Source organism: Heterocephalus glaber, unplaced genomic scaffold (genome assembly GCF_053883595.1).
Source record: "Heterocephalus glaber isolate CG9 unplaced genomic scaffold, H.glaber_assembly_v1.0 deba00000738, whole genome shotgun sequence".
NCBI classification, from domain to species: Eukaryota; Metazoa; Chordata; class Mammalia; order Rodentia; family Bathyergidae; genus Heterocephalus; species Heterocephalus glaber.
In genome coordinates, this window is record NW_028258161.1 from 2,909,828 (window position 1) to 2,918,259 (window position 8,432).

At 40.3% G+C, this 8,432-nt stretch overlaps 1 pseudogene; it reads left to right on the forward strand.

The window, feature by feature from the left end:
• Positions 1-6,625: 6,625 nt before the first annotated feature.
• LOC101722166 (high mobility group protein B1 pseudogene) lies at positions 6,626-7,472 on the forward strand (annotated as a pseudogene).
• The last annotated feature ends 960 nt before the right edge of the window (positions 7,473-8,432 follow it).

Sequence of the window (8,432 nt, forward strand, 5' to 3'; positions counted from 1 at the left end):
TCTCCCCTTACACAACACTTTGTTTGTACCTGTCTTTGATGCTAACCACAGTCTGGTTTTTATGATACCAATTTGGTGCTTAGAAGTGTCTAACTTTTAGGGTCATTGTGATGCTGTAATGAAGTAAGATTATTTTAATGTGCTCAGACAGTTCATGGCATGCAGTAGCATTTAGTAATTGTACACTGTTATACATAATTCTATAATAATAATCAGCTATTATTATAGTTATCATTATTATAGTCATAGTGTAGCAAAGTAGTTAAGAAAAGTTTTATGATCTAATTGAAAAGCAGCTAGCATTTAATAATTTTTTATTTTTTTTTTTTTGGTACTGGGGATCCAACTTGGGTCCTTGCGCTTGCAGGGCAGGTGACGGAACCACTGAGCTAAATCCCCCGCCCTAGCATTTAATAATATTAAGTATTTATTAAGTTTCAGGCACTGCACTAAGAGCTTTAGTATGGATTATCTACTTTATCTCTACTATTATCAACTTTTATCTCTTCAAAATCCTATCATTTTTTATCCTTGTTTTTGAAACATCTGATGTGTTAAACACCATGCTAGGCACTAGGGATTTAGCAGAGATCAACACAGACCAGAACTTGTCCATGAAGAGCTAACAACATTATTAATGGATACAGGTGATAAGTACTTTAGAACACAATTTTACTTATTTATTTATGTATGTATGTATTTATTTATTTATTGTTGGTTGCCTATTTGTCTGTCTCTCCTCACTAGAATGTACACTGTAGGTGAATAGCTCTTATTCTGGGCTATTTCCCCCCACAACTAGATACAAGCTTGGTTTACAAAGGACTCACAACAGATATCTGTAATGGATGAAGACAATGAGTGCTCTGAAGGAACAGAACAGGGTAACATGATGGAAAACAATGGTGGATGGGGCATGGGGATGGGGTGTTGCTTTAGATAGGAGGATCAGAGGAACAACACTCAAAAGAGGCAATATTTAAGGTAAAGGCAAAAGGGTGAGAAGAAGCTAGCCAGGTGAGGACCCAGAGGAATGGCTCGAGATCATGTAACATGCTACTCCATCGTCAATGCTCAAATTCAAATCGAGGCAGTGTGATGTCAGGGACCACAGACTGCAGAATAGACAGTGTCTGTCAAGTGCTTAGGATGATACCTGGCAGAGTAGGTGCTCAGTGCACTATCTTTTGCATCCTCTACCATAGTGTAAATTGCTTTTTTTTTTTTTGGTACCGGGGATCGAACTCGGGTCCTTGCACTTGCACAGCAGGCGGTGAAACCACTGAGCTAAATCCCCGACCCATATTGTAAGTTTTTAAATTGATCTTGTTTTGAAAGAATAGATTATTGATTAGCTAATTAATTCAACGTGGATCATATTTAAGATCCAAAGAAGTCTTTTGTTTCTGTTTCCTTTCAAAGTGATAGTTGTCCTTTCTTTTTTTCCTAAGAGAACAAGATGTTTAGGGTGTGACAGGAATGAGAAGGTCACAGGATACTCAAGGTTGGAGGGAACTCCAGGATGGAGCTCAGGGTTGGCGATGCAGCAGGTCGGCTCACAACTTAGGAGAACAGCCCCACTTTACTTACACTGACTTCCAGGCTAGCTACAGAAAGCATTTCCATGCAGGCATCGCAGGTGCTGTGAGAGCTCCCCAGTATACCCTGGTCTTGACAAATGTTAGTGTTCTTTGAGGCAGAGCAGAGGCTGTGGTAGAGAGGAAGGGAGGGGAAAAGAAAACAGCTCCAGAGGCCACCAGAGTAGTAATCAGTCCTGGCCCTGCTCTGTGCCATACCAGCTACAGCCAGCCTGCTGTGACTTCATTCACATGGGGCTGCTGAGGGCTGTTCAAGGGGAACCAGGCATTCCTCAAAGGAACACAGAGTAAAATCCCATGACAGCCAAAAGGGCAGTCAGCACACATGACTCACTGTCCTTTGCAGGACGTTGAGGGCATGTGGCTTAGATGGATCATTGCCTTATAACATTTCTCAAACAAGAATGCATTACACATAAGCCCTCAGCCAGGAAGACAATGCAAGTAGCTTCCTGCTTTCAGCTCCAGCAGCACAAGAGAGGGAAAAACCAGAGAGACCCAAGAGATCCACAGCTCTTCCTTTTGGAACCCCATTTGGAAAGGTGATTTACTCTCGCTCAGTCAAGTTCCATTCCACCCTGCTAATCCATATGACATTCTGCAAAACTGATGACAGAACTCAGGCTTAAAGGAGTACTATGTTCTATGCCCCAACACTCATATATTGAAGCCTAATCCCTAATGTAATGGTAAACAGTATTAACAGGTGGAGCCCTTAGGAGGTGAGCAGATCGTGATGGCAGAGCCTAATATAAGGATTGGGATTAGTGCGCTCATAAATGAGGCCTGAGGGACCTTGTTTGCCCCTTCTGCCATGTAAGGGTACAGGTAGAAGGTGCATCCTCTGTGACAGCAGAGATCCCTCACTGAATTGGGTTGTGCCTATATGTGGGACTTCCCAGCTTCAGAACTGTGAGCAATACATTTCTATTGCTTATAAATTACCTGACCTGTGGTATTTGGTTATATCTGCCTGAATGGACTGACAAGAAGTTAAGTAATATGCCCAGAATTGAACAGAAGTAGGGAAGCAGAGATTTGAACCTAGATATATTTAATTTTAAAATCACTTTTTCTGACACCATTTTGCTTTTCAAAAGATATGCCCAGAGAGGGATTAAATTACAATTGCAGAGTCTGGAATTTGACCACAGGGCTGCTGACAGATTAGACACTCTGAAGATACAGTCCCGGAACAAAGCTAGAGTTCAGGTTGGCCTTCCTTCTTCCTCTATCCTCCATGTTAGCTGGCTCACTAATGAACAGTCCAGTACAAAAATGTGCAGGAAGATGGCAAGCATGGAGCCCCCTGGGACTACTCTTAAATAGGAGCTTTACTTAAAGGATGGGATGCTCAAAGAGGTTAAAATTTCCACACGCTCTCTCTTCCTCACTCCCAGGAGAGAAGCTTTCATTGCAGGGAGTCACAATATTTGTGCATCTTTCATACAGCTTTCTCTTTTTAAAGCTGTATGGTGTGAAGGTAGCTATGTAGCTCTTGATTCATGACAAAGGCTGCTGGAGAGGGTAGAGAGCTGGAGGAGGGGAGTTTCAGCAGGCCTTCTCTGGACTGAGGCAGGAAACTGGGGTTCTGTTCCCAGAGCTGTTTAGAGGTGTGTGTGTGTGTGTGTGTGTGTGTGTGTGTGTGTGTGAAGAGAGACAAACATTAGGAAAATCACTCATCCTCATTGTCACTCCAATAGAAGGAAAAGTGCTGTCTATTTTATAGCATTAGGGTCAGGATGAGTGAAGATTTCAGATGAGGCCAAAAGGTAAACAAATAGGTCTAAAATTAGACCTACTCAATAGAAGTGTACTAAAATGTATTTATTAATAAACAATAATTTTATATCTCCCATGAGAGGCCTCCCTCGCTGGCACCATTCAATGCTGTTCTCTCAGGCTAAGCACTGATGGAGCACTTGCTGTGGAACAAGGGCTGTCCTCGTGCTGGAGACCAAGAGATGACTGAACACAGGCTCTCCTCTAAAGAGTTCACATGTGAGGCAAGTGGGTCTGACAAAGGCCAGCACCGCAGAGCCCAGAGCTGCCTACTTGAAATCCCAGAGCCAGATTCTCCTTGGAGTTACAGCCCTGCTACTGTTAAAGTGGCTGTGAATTTTGGATAATTTGGTGTCAAAGATTAGACAGTGTCCCAAGTTTTGATGGAAGAGTATTGGAGGCCCAGGAGCCTCTGGGTTCTGGCAGAGGAGTAACAAGGGCAATCCTGGGGCCATCTGCAGATCAAGAGGAGGACTCACTTCTTCCCTTTTTTCTCTTGGTTCTAAGCTGCACATCCTGTGGATGTCTCCTGAATCTCAAGACCCACAGTGCAGCTCACTTTGGACATACTGGCCAGCAGTCCAACCAAGGCTCTTACTTCATCACGAGAATTGTGGAGGTTTAGATGATGATGTTTACTGGACACAAAAATATTGTTTTCAAGATCTAAATATTAAAACAGAAACACTAAACTTGCTGGATGATAAGTTAGGGAGAACTCTTGAAGACATTGGCATAGGAAAAGACTTTATGAACAAAACCTCAGTAGCAAGGGAACTAGCACAAAGAGCCAACAACTGGGATCTCATCTTATTAAAAAGCTTCTGCACTGCAAGAGAAACCACCAACAGAGCTAAGAGACAACCTACAATGTGGGAAAAAATTTCTAGCAGCTGTACCTCAGACAAAGGTCTGCTATCTAGAATATATAAAGAACTGAAAAAAATCAGACCTCCCAAATTTAAAGACCCAATCCAAAAATGAGCATCTGAAATGAACAGACATTTCTCAGACAAAGAAGTAAAAGCAGCAAATAAACATATGAAAAAATGTTCAACATCACTGGTCATTCGAGAGATGCAGATGAAAACAACGCTGAGATTCCACCTCACCCCAGAAAGAATGGCTGCTATCATGAAATCAACCAATAACAAATGCTGGTGGGGTTGTGGGGAGAAAGGAACCCTTCTCCATTGTTGGTGGGAGTGCAGACTGGTGCAACCACTGTGGAAATCAGTATGGCGATACCTCAAAGAACTAGGATTAGAGATCCCATCTGACCCAGCTATTCCCCTGCTGGGTATCTTCCCAAAAGAATTAAAAGAATCATATCACAGCAAGATATGTTTACCCATGTTTATAGCAGCACAGTTTGTAATAGCCAAAATTTGGAAACAGCCCAAGTGCCCATCAACTGGAACCTGGATAAAGAAGATGTAGTTCTTTTGCAAAATGGAGTACTACTCAGCCATAAAGGATGCCAAACTAGAGACATTTATAGCTAAATGGATGCATATTGAGGCAATACTCTTAAGTGAAATAAATAGGACACATATGTGTAAATACTGAATAGTTTCTCTAGTGTGAGAAACTGAAAGTGTAATTAAGGATTAAAATTATTAAAATAAATAATTGATAATTTGAAATAGGAAGAAAAGGTCCAAAGGGGTAAGGGAAGTGTGAGGGGAAGGGAAAGGAAAGAAGGGAAAGGAAAAATTATAAGAAAAGGAAAAAATAGAAAAGTCTTTGTAAATAGGGAAGGGTTGGAGGTGGTGAAGGGTGCACAGGTAATGGGAAAAAATAAGAACCAAGATGCAACATGTACAGGTACAAGCACCCAATGAGAAAAGTAAATGTATACCTAAAATGTACCAATAAAAGAATTTAAGGAAAAAAATATTGTTTGGAATATGATAGTAAACTGGATGAGTTTTTAAAACTGCAAGTGCAGTGCTATGATAAAATATTTTAAATACCTTATTATGTGAACTATATGACGTAGAGTCTCGAAACTCTGGCCTTGAAGGCCTGGCCCCCAGGAAACCTCAGCTGTGAGACCTAATTCTGTCCAGATGAATGTGATATGGGTACAAGTGGTTTGGCCCTCAGAGTCCCACAGCACCTTCACTGTTGTGGAGATGCCTGGCAAAGCAAGAAGTGCTTACTGTGGAAGGCAAGTGAGCAGGACAATTTAACTTCATGGAGATTATTCAAAATGTCCTGCCCTGCAGTCCAGAAAATACCATTTCACTAACACGTGCTTCTGTTTATGTAAGATGACTACTATGTTGTGTTTCTTCCATTATGATAAAGTTAGGAAATGATCCAGGAAATTTTAGAGTTAAATGGCATCAGAAATTATACTTTCATCTTTTTTGTAATTAAAATTATGTTTCTCTACATCTAGCCTACATCTATGTCAATATTCAGAAATTTCTCCCCAGACTTATTCAAGGACTTAGCTGCATCGGTTGTACCCCAAGCTAACCCCATATTTCTCCACAAAATCTCCTAGCTCATCTCTCAGTCCTCATATTTCAGCTTTGTGACTCTATGTGATCTAAGTGACTATGGAACAAGCAAAGGTAAGTGGGGTTTTTTTTGGTAGCAGGGATCAAACTCAGGACCTTGTGCTTGTGAGGCAGGCAGCAGCACCACTGAGCTAAATCCCCGGCCCTGAGGTAAGTGTTTTTAATCATCGTTTTACAGATGGAAAAACAGATTCAGAGCTAAATAAACTGTCCAAGGTCAATCAACTAAGAGAGTATGGTTAGGAATCCATTTTATAACTGTGACCCTGGCTCCCACAGTTCCTCCGCTGTTCCAGCCTGATTTTAGCTCTAGATCCTAAGCAGTATGTGGAAGTATTTACATGTTTTAATTAAAAATCATTAATTGATAATTAAAATGTATCTTATAATTTTTTATTTTTAGCAGTTATTTTTATTTTAGTTTAATATTATTAATCAGGAAAATAATTTTCCATTTTTCACTTCTAACGCTACCCTTCTGCCATTAGGAAATTTCCAAAATATTATCAATTTCTTTGGAATGACTTTTTAAAAATTCTTCTCTTTAAATGAAATTCTGGGCTTCCTCAAAATATCTTCAAAAATTCTAGACGAGGGCCGGCGATTTAGCTCAGTGGTTTCGCCGCCTGCTGCGCAAGCGCAAGGAACTGAGTTCAATCCCCCGTACCAGAAAAAAAAAAAAAAAAAAAAAAAATCTAGAGGATAGGCAGTACATTGAGCTCCATAGAGACAGCTCCAGGGCAAGTGAGAGCCGGACGGGCACTGGGCGACTCTGAGCCTTGCTGAGGAAAACAAGTCAACATGGGCAAAGGAGATCCTAAAGAAGCCGAGAGGCAAAATGTCATCATATGCATTCTTTGTGCAAACTTGCCGAGAGGAGCACAAGAAGAAGCACCCAGATGCTTCCGTTAACTTCTCAGAGTTTTCTAAGAAGTGCTCGGAGAGGTGGAAGATCATGTCTGCTAAAGAGAAAGGAAAATTTGAAGACATGGTAAAGGCGGACAAGGCCCGTTATGAAAGAGAAATGAAAACCTATATTCCTCCTAAAGGAGAAACAAAAAAGAAGTTCAAGGATCCCAATGCACCCAAGAGGCCTCCTTCGGCCTTCTTGTTCTGTTCTGAGTATCGCCCAAAAATCAAAGGAGAACATCCTGGCCTTTCCATTGGTGATGTTGTAAAGAAACTGGGAGAAATGCGGAATAATACTGCAGCAGATGACAAGCAGCCTTATGAGAAGAAGGCCGCCAAGCTGAAGGAAAAGTATGAAGAGGACATCGCTGCCTACCGGGCTAAAGGAAAACCTGATGCAGCAAAAAAGGGAGTTGTCAAGGCTGAAAAAAGCAGGAAAAAGAAGGAAGAGGAAGAAGATGAGGAAGATGAAGAGTATGAGGAGGAGGAAGAAGATGAAGAGGATGAAGATGAAGAAGATGATGATGATGAATAAGTTAGTTCTAGCGCAGTTTTTTTTCTTGTCTATAAAGCATTTAACCCCCCTGTACACAACTCACTCCTTTTAAAGAAAAAAATTGAAATGTAAGGCTGTGTAAGATTTGTTTTTAAACTGTACAGTGTCTTTTTTTGTATAGTTAACACACTACCGAATGTGTCTTTCGATAGCCCTGTCCTGGTGGTATTTCAATAGCCACTAACCTTGCCTGGTACAGTATGGGTGTTGTAAATTGGCATGGAAATTTAAAGCAGGTTCTTTTTGGTGCACAGCACAAATTAGTTATATATGGGGACAGTAGTTTTTCATCTTTAGTTGTCTCTGATGCAGCTTATACGAAATGTTGTCCTGTTAACTGAATACCACTCTGTAATTGCAAAAAAAAAAAAAAAAGTTGCAGCTGTTTTGTTGACATTCTGAATGCTTCTAAGTAAATATAATTTTTTTTATTAGTGTTGTCCTTTTCATAGGTCTGAATTTTTTCTTGAAGGGAAGCTAGTCTTTTGCTTTTGCCCATTTTGGATCACATGAATTATTAGAGTGTTTATCTTTTCATGTAGTTAGTGGATGCAAAGCTTCTGTCTACACACCCTGCATATCATGATGGGGGTAATAAAAGTCAAACTGAGAACATTTTCATCTATAAAACTCCAAAATCTCAATCAATTGATAAATTTTACATAGCCCTTTGTAAAGTGAAGAGTAACCAATTCTATTCACAGGATGGGATTATTAGAATCAAGCAATCTGAAAGTCTGTCCTTGAAGGACTGATAGAAAAATATGTTCTAATTTTTACATGAGGACTCTTAACTCCCATTACCATGTAATAGCAGTTATATTATGCAGTTCCCACATTAAAGGAGACCTGAGAATGTATCCCCAAAAGTGTGAGCTTAAAATACAAGACTCATATTAAATTTTTTGTTGACATTAGTCATAGTGAAGGCCATGGAAGTGCTGGCTGTATATGCCTTTGCCCATTTAGCTAAATATGGACTGCTCAGGAAACTTAACTCCAGTAACAGTATTTTTAATTAATTGGGTCAGCTTTTAAAATTATGCCACAAATTGG